This window comes from Manis pentadactyla, chromosome 10, assembly GCF_030020395.1.
Source record: "Manis pentadactyla isolate mManPen7 chromosome 10, mManPen7.hap1, whole genome shotgun sequence".
NCBI classification, from domain to species: Eukaryota; Metazoa; Chordata; class Mammalia; order Pholidota; family Manidae; genus Manis; species Manis pentadactyla.
The window spans coordinates 60,050,484-60,069,289 of NC_080028.1; the positions used below are offsets into that span (position 1 = coordinate 60,050,484).

At 40.1% G+C, this 18,806-nt stretch overlaps 1 long non-coding RNA gene across 1 annotated transcript in view; it reads left to right on the forward strand.

The window, feature by feature from the left end:
* Window positions 1–615: 615 nt before the first annotated feature.
* Window positions 616–18,806, forward strand: part of LOC118919486 (uncharacterized) — a 48,661-nt gene continuing 30,470 nt past the window's right edge. Inside the window, exons 1-3 of the long non-coding RNA XR_005027535.2 lie at window positions 616–1,355; window positions 1,953–2,008; window positions 4,069–4,169. This is a non-coding gene — a long non-coding RNA (uncharacterized LOC118919486). The remainder of the gene's footprint in view (window positions 1,356–1,952; window positions 2,009–4,068; window positions 4,170–18,806) is intronic.

An 18,806-nucleotide genomic window follows, 5' to 3' on the forward strand; every position in this document is an offset into this window, starting at 1 on the left:
TACCTTAGGGACAAAGAATAATAAAGTGGAGTGAGTTTTACCTCCTCTTTTTATTTTTCTTAACTATATGGTCTTTGGTGACTTAACTAGCTTTTCTGAGTTATTCATCTGTAAAAGAGGAATATCTATAATAAATTCTACCTTATAGAATTGTTGTCAGGTGATAGATAAATAACGGCTTTTGTTTCCCTCTCTTTAGAGAACTTTTTCCTGCCCAGGCAGAAGGAGAACAAACCTCTCAGGCTTTCTGCAGTGCATGTCTTTGTCCCTGCTATTGGACTAATCACAAACTGTGTTCCTACAGAGGGATTCGAGGTGTAAAAGTAAACTAGAAGTAAAACTTGGTGACCATTTTCTCCTTGCTACAGCCCTCTGGCTGGGACCCTGGCAGTTATGGACCAGGTCAGAAAGACAGACGCTTGTGGTATTTTAGCCCTTAGCATCTCTATCCACACTGCCTGGGTTCCAAGTCCATTTCCGTCGTTTATTATCTGCATGGTTGGGCAGTTAATTCTCTGTGCCCTAGCTTATCCACTGTGGAGTGGGGACAGTAGGAGTAACTACATCCCAGGATTGTTATAAATAATACCTTAAACACTGCCTAGCATATGACATGATGTTAGTTATTATTACAGCTTTATAAACATGTAAGTAGATATAAAATTGAATAGCTGGCCCCACTTTAGATCTAAAGCAGTTACGAAACCTGCATAGTTTAGATTAATAGTTGAGGCAAAATTATTTTGGTGCTCTACTGTGCTTTTCTGAGGAATTATGGCAGTTTCCACTTTGCTAGCTTGAACCTTGACTCAGAAATGATACTGCCACGATGACCTATTTCTTGAATCACTGAAACTTCTTTGTCATGCTCTTTCAGGCTTTCAATCCTGGGGAGGTCCAAGTAAATCAGACACATTTTTCTCTATTACACCGACAAAGTCTGTTAACCCTAATAGAACAAGGTGATGTCTTTTTAATGCATAATGATTAGGTTTAATAAGCGGAGATGTGGCTGACAGTGGTTATCACATGGCTTTATAGGCATACAAAGCTGGTAGGGTACAGAATGGGCACCAAGAAATTTCATAAGGTTGAAACCAGGGCAAAGCTCAGCATGAGGGGTGAGCTGGAAGAATGCTGTTAGCAGAGTGGTTATTAATATCTGCTAAAGAACCTGACCTTTGTTGCTGTAAACAAGACCAGATAATTACATGTTCATTCTAAGAGCAACTTTGAGATGAAAATGGAGGCATTTGTCAAAGGGAAGAGGAAAGCAGTTTGTACTAAAATGAAACCTGGAGCTTTTGTCTTCACATCTGACAGCGTTGGCCCTCGTGGCAGATTTGTTACTTCAGGTAATGATATAGTTGGCGTTCCCGTCCGTGTGGGCTCTTACTCTCTTTTTTTCTAGAGGCGGTGGAAAGGAATGTGGTGTGTACAAATAGCCTTTGGGAAGGACGTATTTTTCCCCGTTTTCTGGATGTGTTCACTGTTCTTTTTGCCTGAATTATTTATCCCAGATGAAAGGAACTTTGGGTTCATAGAGTCATGGGCAAATAAGGTTACTACCCTGCAGCACTGGAGCCATTTTTTCCACCATTGACTCATAAGCAGGTGAACAAACAAACCTTCAAGGAAGCAGCAAGGCAGTTTGTTATAGTTACAGTCTCTCTGGGTACCCTGGTACTCCTGAAGGTAACATATTTTTTTCAGGGCAGCAGTTCATCAGAATTACCAAAGTTTAAAGGAATTCTTTCAATCCCAAGTTTGATTTATCCCCCCACCCCATCCTTTCAGTTGTACATAACAAAGACAGAGATTGATGGAAAATGGGATGTAAATAAATAAAATGTGCAAAAGGATTACTCATTTCCAAGTCAAATTTCATTTTCATTCTTCAGGTTAATATTCATCCTGTCTCTTCACCTTTCATTCCATTCTCATCCTTTTAGGTTAAATGGAAGCACCAAGTCATTAACAGGACTGTGACTTCCACCCAGTTCAAATGGTGAGCAGGGGGTTATCTCTGCTAATAGCATTGACATTATTATAGATACACATGTTACGGACTTGGGCTACGATGCCATACTGTTAGAGCCCAAGCCCATTGTTTTCCGTGCCTGCTAGCTGCCAGGCAGTACACATTTTGAGCTGCACAGATGATATTGAGGATGATCGGAGGAGATTTCTCTGTAATTGGGATCAAATAAAAAATTTAAATAGCATTCTGTGTTTTAAATAATGCATCAAGGCCCTGAAGTAGACATGCGTTTAAGTCATGCACATGCATTGACAAATGAACTATACTGACAATAACTGCTATTAAAGTAGGTGGAAGTCTGAATTTTCCAGATGCTTTAAGAAGTGACATTTGAGCTGGGTTTAATAGAGAGGTAAGTGGCAGCTTTTAGGACAGGCAGAACTGGACAACGGGCAGTGGGCAAACACTTGGTGTATCATAAAGAAAGTGAAATTGTTCCATTGGAGCAGAGATTTAATAAAAAGATGGTTGGGAATAAGATAGGAAAGTGGGCTGAGGTCAGATTGTGGAAGGACTTTACATTTCCAACAAAAGCATTTGGATGCCTAATTTCTGGGTAATGGGGAGCCATTGAAAACTTATTAACACTCAACAATGAGGGCAAGATAGTTTGTAATCAAATCTACTGTAAGAAAGAAACAGAAGAGTTTCAGTTATTCAGTTAATAAGGAATGGGAATTTGATTGCTCCCAGGCATGATGCTCAAAGCAAATTTTCCAGGCTTCCTCCCAGCCTGGCAGGCACAGGGAAGGACTAGCTGTGATGAAGCACACATTCTGGACTCGGGTGCACACAGACCTGCCTCTGGTTACTTCTCAGCACTTTCTTGCCGTTTGACTTTGGGCATTTCCTTAACGTCTCTGAGCCTCTGTTTTCTCATCTGTAAAATGGAGATACAATATCTACCTCACAGAGTTATTTAGCAGTAAGTAGAAATGCTGTCAGAGTTTCTGGATGGTAGCTCAGTGAATAGTAGCTGTTTTTATTTTATTGTAATTATTACCATCATCAGGCATCTCGTATACAAACTAAAAATTGTGGCTGGATCAGTTCTGATTTACAAACCATGCTTTTTGCCCCAAAATGCCCATTAAAAATGTCTGATTGGCAGTGAACAACAAAGTCATCTTTGTGTCTGAATGTCAGCACCTTCTCAGTAGAGAGCTGAGCCCTGTTTGGAAGTGTTATGCCTCCCCAGGGGAAAGTAGTAGCTGGGAACCCAAGGATTTCACTGGTGTACTGGCGCTAGTAGGCTGCTTCTGTCTCAGTCACTGGGACTCCTGGGGAGGACAGCGGGGCATGAGGGCACTCCCAGAGCCGAACTTGGCCTCATCCTCACCCCTATGGAGGCAGCATGGAATGGTGGGAGGCAGCTGAGGGATGCGTAGTACAGACCTAGCCTCAAATTCTGACTCTGCAGCTTATGAGCTGGGTGTTCTGGTGCAATGTGCAAAGATTCTCTGAGCCTCATGAGTTCCAGCTTTAAAATAAGGATAATCATCCTTTGCAGGGTCGTTATGGAGTTAAATGAACTCAGATGTATGAAGACTCTGATTTCAAGTAAGCCCTCCATACATGGGAGCAATCATTAATCTCTTCTTTATCTCCTACTTCTTTCTTCTTTTCATCCTTTGTTTACCTCCTAAATCTTTCTTTCAGGAAAGGCCATGAGAGCTGGTGATGAAGGGAGAAATTCTTGCTCCGTTCTTACCCCCCTGGTGGCCTCCATTGTGATCTGCTGACTGAACCAGTTTCTCCCCTTCTATAAAGAGGCAGAGATCATGATCATAATATAAGTTGGTCACAGGGATGAAAGTACAGCATAGAGAATAGAGGCAGTAATTCTGTAACATCTTTCTATGTTGACAGATAGTAACTATATTAGTTGGGTGAGCATGTAATAACTGTCGAATCACTGTGTTTTTTACTTGAAGCCAAACGTTATGTTGATAACATTGTCTATCAACTATACTTCAATAAAAATAAATAAATAAATAATAAAACAGTTTATCATCTTCTATCAAAAGGGGGACAGTCAAACCAGGCACTGCGCTGATCATCCTGGATGAAACCTTTGGGTGAGAACCTGGGTGACACAGGACTAAGCGGAGTGATGCCTGACAATGAGGTGAGTCTCCTTCCGAACGTGGAGAAAGGTAAGGAGAAGTGAGTGGGAGTTAGAGGATAAGAGAAGAGAAACTCTCAGAAATGAGAGGAGAAAGTAAAAGAGAACAAATGTTGGTGCAATGTTTTTAACAAGTGTTCGTTTACTACCTAGAGAATGGGATTTTTTTTTTTCTTAAGCCAATCACTCTTATAAAGTCACCACGTTATGAGTCAAAGACCAGCAGATACCACCATGAAAGGAGAAACTTGACAGCTATCTATTCTGGAGCCTTGTGGAAAAAACCCATGTTACCCAGAGTCAGCTGCTGGAAAAAAAAAAAGTGGAACCTTTCCCCCACTGTTGTCATTCAAATCCAACCCAGTTTTCTGAACTGAGGATGAAGTTAACAAGCAGGCAGCGAGCACAGATGAATGCCTTAATTGGTTATTAATATATGGTCGCTGCTATTCTTAGAGGTTACTGATGTTTGGATAACTACCTCAAAAATAGAATCCGGGTTTCATGGCTGTGTTCTCTCACACATAAAACCAGAGACAGTTGATAGGGAATGAGTTGAACTGAGATGTCATTTCTGGAAAACCCCAGTTACATTTGTTATTGCTTTAAAAAGTCATGCTGTAAAGTTTCCTGGTAACCCAATTCATTTTGAATATTATTAATTCATCCATCAGGAAACTGTCTTGACTGTAATTTAGTGTCAAAATTGAACCCCTCTTCAGTCCTGTGGTCCACAAAATAATGGCGGTAGAGTGGGAAATAAATTAGTTTCATTTGGTTAGAAAATGAATCTGATTGTGTGTTTATCAAATTTAGGAGGACTTTAGGTACTGTTCAAGTGTAGCAAGTATATGGTTTACAGAATTGAAATGAGTATTCCTTTCTTAATTCTGTATAACATTTGTTAATTGATAAACTCTGATAAAATCTCACACATGCATATTCACTAGCCACATAATTAATAGCAGTATTTATTATTGATGAACAAAGACTACTTAGGAGCTATTCAGTTCCATTTATGGAAGAAGAAAATAGTCACCAGGCATGAGATTGATAAATGACAAGTTGTAAGTGTTATATTTACAACCTAAGAACCAAGAAACTCTCCATCACTGAACAGTCTCCCCCTCCAAACTAGGAGCAACCTGCTCAGGTTTGCTGAGTGCCCGAATGGAAAAAACACTAAGCTGTGGAAACCCTTTGTCCCTGTAGAATCTCCCTCAAGGCACCTGATTGGGCTTCCTCCCTTATGTAGATGCTTTGGGATGTCACAGAGGCAACCAATACCAAAGACCATGGGAGAGGCAGCCAATACCAAAGACCATAGGAGATTTGAGAATTAAAAGCAAACACCTTGGCTTGAATCCAGCCACCATCTCCCAGACATGGCTGGGTCTGAAATAGCAGCTGAAAGAGCTTCCTCCTCAGTTTGGCCCAACCCTGCTGAGATGGAGGACTCCTCTGTTTCCACTAGAACAAGCCAGGAACAAAAACTCCATCCAAATGGAAATGCTTGGAATAATTTCAGTGTTGGGGAAGAAAGAAAAAAAATGTCTCATGCTCTCCCTGATGAGAATTTAGGAGTAAGAATAGGAAATGGCATCCTTTAGAAATTACTGCCTTTATATGTCCCTTGGGACACCAAATACTTGCTAAAAACAATGCACACCCCACCCTGAGCTCTCAAATGCCACAAATGTTAGCATATTTGTCCCAAGGGAGAATTTCTCAATTAAGGTAAAGAAAAATCACTGTGCCCAATTCTGATGTTGATAGCAGTGGACCTTATTGATAAATTGATCACATTTGCATTATTATTTAGAAGATGAACCACTAATCTATGTTTTGCCACATAGGGCATGGCATTTTATAATTTGGTTGATGATATATAGTCACTGGTGGTAATCTGTTATCCCTTTTCCTAAGACGTGATATTCAAGATGTGTGATAAATTAAGTTCACTTATCCAGAAGTGACCTCAATGGTGTGGAATAGCACCAAGGAAAAAGCAAAGCAGCCATCTAAGTGAGTGTGAACAATGGAAATACAAGTCACAAACTGCATACTCCCCCTTGCTCTGAGCTCCTGGGAGAGGGCCTTAGGACAGCCCTCAGTATTTACATTTATTTTAGATGCAGTTTTAATAGCACATGGGCAGCAGGCAATTGCAAAGAGAGAAAAGGGATGTTGTCAGAGTTGTGCAACTGGAGGCAGCAGTGAAGGATAAAGGCAACTGATAAATTAAAATGGCAGGAAAGTAACTCATCAGTACTTTATCAGTATGGGCTCACTGTGTAGAGCAAAATAAAAATAGTTAAGCAAAACATGGGATTTGGTGTTCACATTAATAATCTTCTGCTACCAGGAAATATGATATCTAAGTGAGGAAGGCAAGTGATGTATTTTAGAAATAGTTCCAACAGTAAAGGATAAATAATTTTAAATCCAGTCATCTTAAAAATTCAGTTATGTGTAACACTAAATTATGATTGTTCTGGGTAGATAACAAAGAAGCAGTGGAGCACCACAGTTAAACGAGTGGATTCAGTTGACAGACTGCCTGGGTTCAAATCCAGCCACGCAACCTACTCTCTGTCTAACTCATTTAGCCTCTCTGAATCTCAGTTCCTCCACTGTAAAATGGGTGCAGTAAGCTTTTAATGAGCTAATGTGTGTAAAGCATTAGAAGAGTATCTGGCATATACTGGGTGTTAGGTAAGCATTCTCTGGAAAGAAATTCACATTTGTCAAGTAACGAGTGCCAGGTTCCAGGTGGCGGCATACTCCATGAAGTCAAACATCAGAATCTAGCCTTTAATATTCCTCAAGCCTAAAGTAATAGGCAGCAAAGAATTATCTTGTCTGGGACAAGTCAGTGTGGACTGTCATATCCAGTGTTCATTTAACTTGGTTTCTGCTATAGTAACAAACTTATGTTTCTTAAAAATGTACATCCATTTCATATAACTACTATTCTCTCTCTCTGGAATGGCCTCATCTTAATTTTACATATATGTTCATCATCTTTTCTGCAATGATTTCAGTTCAGTTACTACTTAAGAATTCAAGGATCCAATTATCTGAGACTGTGAGGAAAGGCATTACGTTCATCATATGCACTACAACTGTTTGTGAGGTATAAAGAGTGTTGAGAAAGTTCTGGGTCCTTAATAGGGTAAAGAAAAAAATGTGTGGGCATTTCCAGGCAAAAGTGCAGGGAGTCTGTCATTTGAAACAGATCTACAAAAAATCAAATAGGTATAAAGTGCTGTAAGCAGAAAAGTGACATTTTTGAGTATCAAAAAATTATTTTCAACATCTACAGAATGCCTGACACATACTCCCTATAACTGTCAAGGTAATGCAAACCAAGGGAATACTGAGAAAGTGGCAGAGATTGGAAGGGACAGAGGAAGCATGATGACTGAATGTCACGTAGTGTCCTGGACTGGACTCGGGAACAGGTAAAGGTCATTCAGAAGGAGCCAGTGTAATTGGAATGAGGACTGGTACTTCATTACTGGTAATGTACAAATGTTAACTTCTTGGTTTTGATCCTGTATTGTCATACTGTAAGATGTTAGCGTGGAGAAAAGTGGGTGAAGAGCATACTATCTTTTGCAACTCTTCTGCAGATCAAAAATTACCCAAAATAAAAGTTTACCTAAAACATATTTTCAGATCTCTTGAGAGACTGGGCATTGGGAGCAGCTTGGGTCTTAATATCAGCAGGTAGGTTATTTGAATCTCACTTCTACCACCAGCCCACAGAGTGACCTGACGTAAGTTGGTTGGATATTTTGAGCTTCAGTGTACATATTCACCAAAGAGGGATAGAAAGTCCTGCCTTACATGGGATTATTGAAAAGAGCAAATGAAAATCCTCAAGCCCATATGAAAGGTAGCTACAGGCACAAACACTGCACAAAGCCTCTTTGTATTGTAGCTTCAGTCCAGCTTTAAAGCTTTTTGTGAAATGACATGTACATTTTCTTATTTTACTTTTAAAAATGATCAATAAATGATCTGTGATGCCTTCAACAGAGAAAAATTAAGAGTCAGATATTGATCTCTTTAGAGAACTTACATTGTCACCATATTTTGCCCTTTAAAAATAGCACTGAGTCTGATGGATTTGACAAACCAGTGTTTTGTAGGAAATCTGTTGCATGATTCTGCTGTGAGTATCTCGGAGCTTGTATAGAGACTTGGACAAGAAAGAACACAGCATAAATTGGTGGATTTGATGTGTTATTTTGTAGTCATTGTACTCAAACTGACAGTGAGTCAAAATCAGGTACAGCGCCAAAGCATAGCTGTAGAAGCCTCGCGGAAGCCGCCGGCAGAGAGCAGGCAGCGGGCAGGCTCTCATGGACTGACCCCTTCGTTCTCAGAGAGCCAGGGTGGGCTTGTGGTTTAGAGTGCAGGATTTTGATCCACAGCCCCTGGACTTAAAGTTTAAGACTTTGGGCAGATAATTTAACCTCCCTATGTCTCGATTAGAGAGAATTAATAAGGACTGATCCGCTATGTATTTAAAAGCTCCTCTGGGAACAGTGTAAAAGATCAGTTAGAGCAAAGCCAGACCCCAGCAAGAGTGGCAGCAGGAACAGTACAATAGCAGGGAAAGGTGGTGGTCTGAGCTGTACAAAAGGCTGTGAGAGTTGCAATGAGGAGTCTGACCTGGGAAATGTGGGAGGGAGACTGTAGGGGAGCTGGAGATCGGGAGGACAATGGGGGGATGAGGGAGAGAAAAACATCTAGATGGACTCTTAGGTTTCTGTAAAGGGGGATTTGGCCCACAAATGATATAGGGAATCATGGAAGAGTGGGGAAAAGTAATGTTTATGGTTTGGGACATGCTGCAGGCTTATATTTTGGGACATGCATGAAGAAATGCCTGTCTGGTATAGGAGCTTGTATTTTATCTCATACACAACTCTGTGAGCAAATGGGAATAAGACAAAGTACAGGAGAGTGCCTAAGAATGCTATTTCTGCCACTCACTAGCTGTGTGACTGAAGTGGCAAATGTTTGATTAACCTCTCTGTGCTTCCATTTCTTCATTTATAACATCTTCATCATCATAGCTGGCTCACAGAGTTACTGTAAGAATTAAATGAGATAGCACGTACAAAGAACTAGCCCTGCTCCCTGTCCAACTCATTGTAAATCCTCAATCCCTGTTAGCTATTAGTAACCCAAATAACTGTATAATTTGTAACTAAAATAATAATAATAAGTAACTTTTCTAAAGATATGTAGCCAGAGAAGTGTGAGATGGTATGTGAGTCCAGAACTGCCTCTTGGCATTCGGCACAGAGATTTGGGAAGTGAGCTGTATCCACACTGATCTCAGTGGACTACAGTTTCAGAACCTACACAAGATCGAGGAACGTGTCAGCTTTCCAGCCCCCACAACTCCAATTCTCACTATTTGGAAATTCCAAGGTCAAAGGTAACCTTTGCCAGAGGGTCTCAGGAAGGTCAAAAAACACAGTGGAATGTTTGAAGAGTTTGTGGGAGTTGAGGAAGTTTAAACAGTATGTGTAAGCTTTCATTTTTCTCAGTGAAAGGAAGAAGTCACTTGAGTGGACATAGGTAGAGGGCGAAAATTTCAGACAGGCAAGAGGAACCTGAGAGGAAGGAGCCAGCAGAACGTATGGCTAAAGAGAGAGAAGGTAGCACATGAAAGCCCCAGTCCTGGGGAAGCAGGAGGGACATGAAAAGAGTAGAGAAGGGCCAGGAGAGGACAAGGCGCAGACACTTGTATGTCAGAGCAGGACTTTGAACGGGATAATGTCTAAAAGCCTCTAATTTCTCAGCAAAGTCAAAGGTGAGAGTGCATTGCTAAAGGTCTGAAATAACCACTGGGAAGCAATAAAGAGGAAGTTGACCAGTTGTACAAGGACGTACAAAGACCAAGTTTGTAGAGGTCTCGATCTGCACTGTTATGTGATTTCCTCTGGTGTTGCTGAGCACCTATTTGGGAAATCAGCAGAGAGGACCAAGTCCTCATTGTATTTCGTGATATTTGTAAAATATATCCATGATTTTAAAAAGCTCTAAGATCCTCAAACTAAAATCTACCCATTTTGTGGGATGATTCATCATCTAGATAGTTTGGAGCAGTTCCCTGATGAAAGGGCAACATTTGCATGGATTCTTTACATAAATGAAATCTAAGAGATTTCCCATCATGTATTTTTGGGCTTTATTAATCCTCCTACCAAATTAAAATGCAGCTGAATTCATAATTTTATGCTTGTCCAAAATGTGTCTTCCTTTATTAAGAGAATTGAGTTATCTCAGAAGAGAATATTGATTACGATAAGATTTGACTAATAGAAAATTCTTGCCAGCACTTACCTGAAGTGAGGTCCAAAACTAGGTCACTGTCACTCATGAGAAAGTCCTCAGAAATCAAGATGAGGAAGAGAAAAAAATGAGTTCAGCAAGAGGGTCAAGAAGCCAGGGTTGTGGGCATCCTTCAGGGGAGGAGATAAATGATTGACAGCTACCTCTAGAGAAAGTAGAAAATGTGTGGGCCCCCAATATTGGGTAGGTAAAGGGAAAAAATTCTGTACAAAAACTGTGAAACATATTTTGTGCACTGAATGAGGTGTTAAACAGATAACTTATTTTAAAAGTTTGGAGTTTGGTGAGCAGAGTGTGCTTGTAGCTTTGATTTGCTCTCTGTGCCTCTAAGTGGTCCCCTGCATGGATCCTGCCATGACTCACCAGCATATTGAGTCTCTTTCTTTAATTCTCCATTCGTGCCAGTTTCTCTCTTTGCCATTGCATTTTAGCCAGAATAGATGCTATCTCCATGCCTGCTCATTAAGCCACAGAGTACTGTAAAGGCTGGAAGCATCTTTGAGGAGCTTGCATTTAAATGGGCTGTACACAGTCAGGGTTCCCCTGCTTCTGATCCCAGAGGACTGAAAGAAGGGGAGGCTGGATCCTATTTTCCCCTTCTTTTTTAATTTAGCAAACCTGCTTGGCTACCAGCAAGGAGCTGACAGATTGCATACTGTCAGCATTTAATCTTAAAATAAAAATTAAATTTTCCTTTCTCAGTATCAGAATTGGGAACAGGGGGGAATAAAACACCCCAAAGACACAAGGTGACCTGTCCCAGTGGAGTGACCTAGTGCACAAGCCAGCTAATGATGCCCGTCTGTCAGCTGGGCCTCAGGAGCCGGAGCCCAGGGGAGGGGAGACCAGCCCTGACAGATGGCGGCGGCTTTGCTGATTATCGAGCTCAGTTGGACTGAGGCTTTATTTCATTCCCGGCACCAAGGTCCCTTCTGAACATGGGCTGTTTGCTTAAAACATACTCATTCTTGCTTATGTTCATCAGATTCCTAGGATAAAAATGAACATGGGCAGCTGTTGGACTTTTGCTACTAACTATTCGGTTCTGCTTTGTGTTGAGGAAACTCATAATCCATTTTACTCCCTAATTATCCTTTGTAAGTGAGGAATCTAATCAGAAATGGCAACACAGAATGGATGCTAGGGGAAAAATTTCAAATAGGTACCACCTTTGGTTAATACTATTTCTCTGTATGGGAAATTCAGACTTTTGTATTAGACTGCTAAAAAAAGAAACAGCAACCAAATTTAGCAAGCTGGTGTTTTCAAGCACAAAAGAATGTCAAGCCAGGATCTCAGTTGTTGCTTTGCCTTCTGCTTGAGAAATCTCAGCTTTCCTTCTAGGAGTAATGAAAAAGTAGCTTCAGGATGTTATGCCCCAAAGTCACTGAACTTCACACCCAGACACACAGAAACATTTAAGACTAGAGGGAGCAAATGCCAGTGGAGCATAGACAGTAGTCGGGCACGAGGAAGAAAATCAGTGATTGAAAAGGATCACAGCCCTCTGCCCCCCAGAACCTCAGGAAGGAGAAATGTTACCCCAGGCAGCAGCTGGGAATTACAGCATGTTCAGTAACTTCCCCGGGCCCCTTCAGGCCAGGTCTCATTCTGTTTGGAAAAGTGACAGGGGTTATATTTTCACACCCAGCTGTTGCTTTATAACTTAGTAGGCAAGATGGGTGGCAGTTTCTCCAGCTACCAGCACTGACTTATTTAGAACTCCATAGAAAGGAGATCAGGGCTGTGTGCAGTGGCTGAAGGAGGAAGGGCAGTGTGGCAGGTGTTCTGAGCAGACACTTATTCTGGAACAAGTTGTGTACGGTATGGTATGAGACATAGTCTCATTATCCAAGACGAGGCTGTAGAATCCTGCTGGCCAGCTGTCTGGGAGCCTCATATGGCTGCTCCTTTTTGGCACAGCCTGAGAAAAGCAGCGCCTACATTTTTAATGATGGTAGAAGGAAAAGAATGAGCAGAGGAAGAAGAAGCAGCCCTCTGACTCTCCCAGTTATCATCTAGAATAGGCCTTGGTAGGTTACAAATACTCAAATAGCATGGTTTCGAGGACAGTACACTGGTTAGGGAATATGGTTAGCCATTTTATTTTTGGCTTTGTCACCAACTGGGTGACTTTGAAAGAGTTACTTTACCTCTTTGGATTTAAACTTCTGCAATGATAAAATAAGAGAATTGTAACAGAATGTCTACTGTGCCATGGGGTCATTTTGCCTTTTCTGATTCTTTGATTTATCAATAAAAGGGTTCCCAACTAGCACATTAGGAGTTAATAATCCATCTCCAAGCACTACAGATTCATTCAAGAATTAATAGGTCAGGAATTTGTAATTCTGATAATCTGTCCAGAGTGGGGAACAACGAACTAAATGTCCCCTGACATGAGATGCTTCCATATTTCCTGGAATGTGCATCATTCCGATGCAACTGCAGAGACAAAACCAATATAGTAGAAATTCTCTTCTCTCAGTATCAGTAATGTAACAGGGACCTAGCTAGCACTGTCCAATAGAATGTTCAGCTGTGATGCGAATGTTCAATACCTGCACTGTCCAATACAGTGGCCACTTTCCATGTGTTTATTGACATTTAAATTGCAGCTAATTTGACTAAGGAACTGATTTTGAATTTTCTGTCATTTTAATTAATTTAAATTTAAATAGCCACATGTAGCTAGCAGTTACCAGAATGGACTGCCTAAATCCTACCATAATCTACTGCATAAGCTAACAGGTGGCGTGCTGTGGTGAAATGAAGAAAAAAACAGTCTTTAATTCTATTCCCATTTGTACATTTCTGGGAAATATGGGGCAGGGGACAAGGCTCTGTGACTCTGTTTCTTTTTCTCTCAAATTGAGATGGTAATATCTACTTTGCAGCATTGCTCGGAAGATTTAGTTACATTAGTGAAACACCTTTGACAATCATAACATGCTATATAACTGCAAGGTATTATCGGGGGTAATTTACGGATGAAAGATGACCTTGTTTTTTTTTTTTTTTTTTGTAGATAATTATTTTTTATTGAAGGGTAGGTGACACACAGTATTACATTACATTAGTTTCAGGTGTACAACACAGTGATTCAACATTTATATACATGATAATTCTAGGTACCAGCTATCACCATACGAAGTTGTTACAATATTTTGACTATATTCCTTATGCTATACATTACATCCTGGTTACTTATTTATTTTACAATTGGAAGTGTGTACTTTTTTTTTTTTTTGTGAGGGCGTCTCTCATATTTATTGATCAAACGGTTGTTAACAACAATAAAATTCTGTATAGGGGAGTCAATGCTCAATGCACAATCATTAAGCCACCCCAAGCCTAATTTTCGTCAGTCTCCAATCTTCTGAGGCATAACGAACAAGTTCTTACATGGAGAACCAATTCTTACATAGTGAATAAGTTACATGGTGAACAGTACAAAGGCAGTCATCACAGAAACTTTTGGTTTTGCTCATGCATTATGAACTATAAACAGTCAGTTCAAATATGAATACTCATTTCATTTTTATACTTGATTTATATGTGGATACCACATTTCTCTCTTTATTATTATTATTTTTAATAAAATGCTGAAGTGGTAGGTAGATACAAGATATAGGTAGAAAACATAGTTTAGTGTCGTAAGAGAGCAAATGTAGATGATCAGGTGTGTGCCTGTAGACTATGTGTTAATCCAAGCTAGACAAGGGCAATAAGACATCCACATATGCAGAAGATTTCTCTCAGAACAGGGGGGGTGAGGTTCTAAGCCTCACCTCTGTTGATCCCCGATTTCTCACCTGATGACCCCCCTGTGACTGTGCCTGTCTTAGGTTGTTCCTCCCTTGAGGAATCTTACCCGTCTCTGGCTAACCAGTCATCTTCCAGGGCCATACAGGGAAATGTAAAGTTGGTAAGTGAGAGAGAAGCCTTATTGTTTGAAATGGTTAGCTTTTTATTTCTTTGCATATTTATGCCCTGTAGCTTCTATGCCCAGTATTTGTCTTGAGGTATCTTTACCACTTGGAAGAATTATGATACTCGGTAAATTTGATATGAGGCACGAATTCTATTTAAGGGTTGTAATTAGGAAGGAAGAAGAAAAGCTATAGAAGTAGCAGGCGGAAGAAAACATGGGAAGATTGATTATTTCTTTGACATATCTTCTTGTAGAGTAAGTTCAGCATGTATAGGTTTTAAACTACTAATTAAATTATGCACACACATTAATATAATAGGAGTATAGTTACATAACCAAAGCATACCTGTAATTACCAGCCATCTCCAGTGAAACCAAGAAAACCAGTTAGGCACCTTAGGCATTTGTGAAAACTTATCTATGATATGGTGGATATTGTCCAACTGAACTTGAACAGTCTGAGAGAAATCAGACAAATTAAAACAACCCATTCCTGGGGACAGTTCACATCCCATATGTTCTTTTAACAGTAAATAGTCTGTAGTTGTAAGATTTTGGAGCGCTACAATTTGCACTTCTCCTAATTCTTGGTTGACTTCCAACAGTATAGATCCAGTCAAATTTGTTTTACTGTATGCACAGGCCAGCTTAGATATCTCCTTCTTCATTCCCATGGCAAGTCCAGGAACTGGGGGGATGAGTGCATCTACAGCTGTAGCAGTGCATGGATCTTTGTTGGGGTTTTTTGATGATCATCTTCTGGCACGAGTCTTCCAGAGAGTGATAATGTTGGAAGTCCTTTTTCATATCGTATCTTAGTTCATTTTCGGGGTAGCCCAATTAGGCTTTGATCCTCTGTATAAACAGAAACAGACCCTTTGCCTACACTTTTATATGCCCTTTATACCCTTGTGTAGAACTCATTGGAGGTCACCACACAGGAACTGCCTTTCTTTTTTTGTTATCATTAATCTACACTTACATGATGAATATTATGTTTACTAGGCTCTCCCCTATACCAGGTCCCCCCTATAAACCCCTTTACAGTCACTGGCCATCAGCATAGCAAAATGTTGTAGAATCACTACTTGCCTTCTCTGTGTTGTACAGCCCTCCCCTTTCTCCCACCCCCCCATGCATGCTAATCTTAATACCCCCTTCTTCTCCCCCCCATCCCTCCCTACCCACCCATCCTCCCCAGTCCGTTTCCCTTTGGTACCTGTTAGTCCATTCTTGAGTTCTGTGATTCTGCTGCTGTTTTGTTCCTTCAGTTTTTCCTTTGTTCTTATATTCCACAGATGAGTGAAATCATTTGGTATTTCTCTTTCTCCGCTTGGCTTGTTTCACTGAGCATAATACCCTCCAGCTCCATCCATGTTGCTGCAAATGGTAGGATTTTCCCTTTTCTTATGGCTGAGTAGTATTCCATTGTGTATATGTACCACATCTTCTTTATCCATTCTTCTATCGATGGACATTTAGGTTGCTTCCAATTTTTGGCTATTGTAAATAGTGCTGCGATAAACATAGGGGTGCATTGGTCTTTCTCATACTTGATTGCTGTGTTCTTAGGGTAAATTCCTAGGAGTGCAATTCCTGGGTCAAATGGTAAGTCTGTTTTGAGCATTTTGATGTACCTCCATACTGCTTTCCACAATGGTTGTACTAATTTAATTCCCACCAGCAGTGTAGGAGGGTTCCCCTTTCTCCACAGCCTCACCAACATTTGTTGTTCTCTGTCTTTTGGATGGCAGCCATCCTTAATGGTGTGAGGTGATAACTCATTGTAGTTTTAATTTGCATTTCTCTGATAATCAGCGATGTGGAGCATCTTTTCATGTGTCTGTTGGTCATCTGTATTTCTTTTTTGGAGAACCGTCTGTGCAGTTCCTCTGCCCATTTTTTAATGGGTTATTTGTTTTTTGTTTGTTGAGGCGTGTGAGCTCTTTATATATTCTGGACGTCAAGCCTTTATCGGATCTGTCATTTTCAAATATATTCTCCCATACTATAGGGTTCCTTTTTGTTCTATTGATGGTGTCTTTTGCTGTACAGAAGCTTTTCAGCTTAATATAGTCCCACTTGTTCATTTTTGCTGTTGTTTTCCTTGCCTGGGGAGATATGTTCAAGAAGAGGTCACTCATGTTTATGTCTAAGAGGTTTTTGCCTATGTTTTCTTCCAAGAGTTTAATGGTTTCATGACTTACATTCAGGTCTTTGATGCATTTTGAGTTTACTTTTGTATATGGGGTTAGACAATGGTCCAGTTTCATTCTCCTACATGTAGCTGTCCAGTTTTGCCAGCACCATCTGTTAAAGAGACTGTCATTTTGCCATTGTATGTCCATGGCTCCTTTATCAAATACTAATTGACCATATATGTCTGGGTTAATGTCTGGATTCTCTAGTCTGTTCCATTGGTCTGTGGCTCTGCTCTTGTGCCAGTACCAAATTGTCTTGATTACTATGGCTTTATAGTAGAGCTTGAAGTTGGGGAGTGAGATCCCCCCTACTTTATTCTTCTTTCTCGGGATTGCTTTGGCTATTCGGGGTCTTTGATGTTTCCTTATGAATTTTTGAATTATTTGTTCCAGTTCATTGAAGAATGTTGCTGGTAGTTTCATAGGGATTGCATCAAATCTGTATATTGCTTTGGGCAGGATGGCCATTTTGACGATATTAATTCTTCCTAGCCATGAGCATGGGATGAGTTTCCATCTGTTAGTGTCCCTTTTAATTTCTCTTAAGAGTGACTTGTAGTTTTCAGAGTATAAGTCTTTAACTTCTTTTGTTATGTTTATTCCTAGCTATTTTATTTTTTTTTTGATGCAATTGTGAATGGAGTTGTTTTCCTGACTTCTCTTTCTGTTGGTTCATTGTTAGTGTATAGGAAAGCCACAGATTTCTGTGTGTTGATTTTGTATCCTGCAACTTTGCTGTAATCCAATATCAGTTCTAGTAGTTTTGGGGTGGAGTCTTTAGGGTTTTTTTTGTACAGCATCATGTCATCTGCAAATAGTGACAGTTTAACTTCTTCTTTGCCAATCTGGATTCCTTGTATTTGTTTGTTTTGTCTGATTGCCGTGGCTAGGACCTCCATTACTATGTTAAATAACAGTGGGGAGAGTGGGCATCCCTGTCTAGTTCCTGCTCTCAGAGGAAATGCTTTCAGCTTCTCGCTGTTCAATATTAATGTTGGCTGTGGGTTTATCATAGATGGCCTTTATTATGTTGAGGTACTTGCCCTCTATTCCCATTTTGCTGAGAGTTTTTATCATGAATGGATGTTGAACTTTGTCAAATGCTTTTTCAGCATCTATGGAGATGATCATGTGGTTTTTGTCTTTCTTTTTGTTGATGTGGTGGATGATGTTGATGGACTTTCGAATGTTGTACCATCCTTGCATCCCTGGGATGAATCCCACTTGGTCATGGTGTATGATCCTTTTGATGTATTTTTGAATTCGGTTTGCTAATATTTTGTTGAGTATTTTTGCATCTACGTTCATCAGGGATATTGGTCTGTAGTTTTCTTTTTTGGTGGGGTCTTTGCCTGGTTTTGGTATTAGGGTGATGTTAGCTTCATAGAATGAGTTTGGGAGTATCCCCTCCTCCTCTATTTTTTGGAAAACTTTAAGGAGAATGGGTATTATGTCTTCCCTGTATGTCTGATAAAATTCCGAGGTAAATCCATCTGGCCCGGGGTTTTGTTCTTTGGTAGTTTTTTGATTACCGCTTCAATTTCATTGCTGGTAATTGGTCTGTTTAGATTTTCTGTTTCTTTCTGGGTCAGTCTTGGAAGGTTGTATTTTTCTAGGAAGTTGTCCATTTCTCCTAGGTTTCCCAGCTTGTTAGCATATAGGTTTTCATAGTATTCTCTAATAATTCTTTGTATTTCTGTGGGGTCTGTCGTGATTTTTCCTTTCTCGTTTCTGATACTGTTGATTTGTGTTGACTCTCTTTTCCTCTTAATAAGTCTGGCTAGAGGCTTATCTATTTTGTTTATTTTCTCAAAAAACCAGCTCTTGGTTTCATTGATTTTTGCTATTGTTTTATTCTTCTCAATTTTATTTATTTCTTCTCTGATCTTTATTATGTCCCTCCTTCTGCTGACCTTAGGCCTCATCTGTTCTTCTTTGTCCAATTTCGATAATTGTGACATTAGACCATTCATTTGGGATTGCTCTTCCTTTTTTAAATATGCTTGGATTGCTATATACTTTCCTCTTAAGACTGCTTTTGCTGTGTCCCACAGAAGTTGGGGCTTAGTGTTGTTGTTGTCATTTGTTTCCATATATTGCTGGATCTCCATTTTGATTTGTTCATTG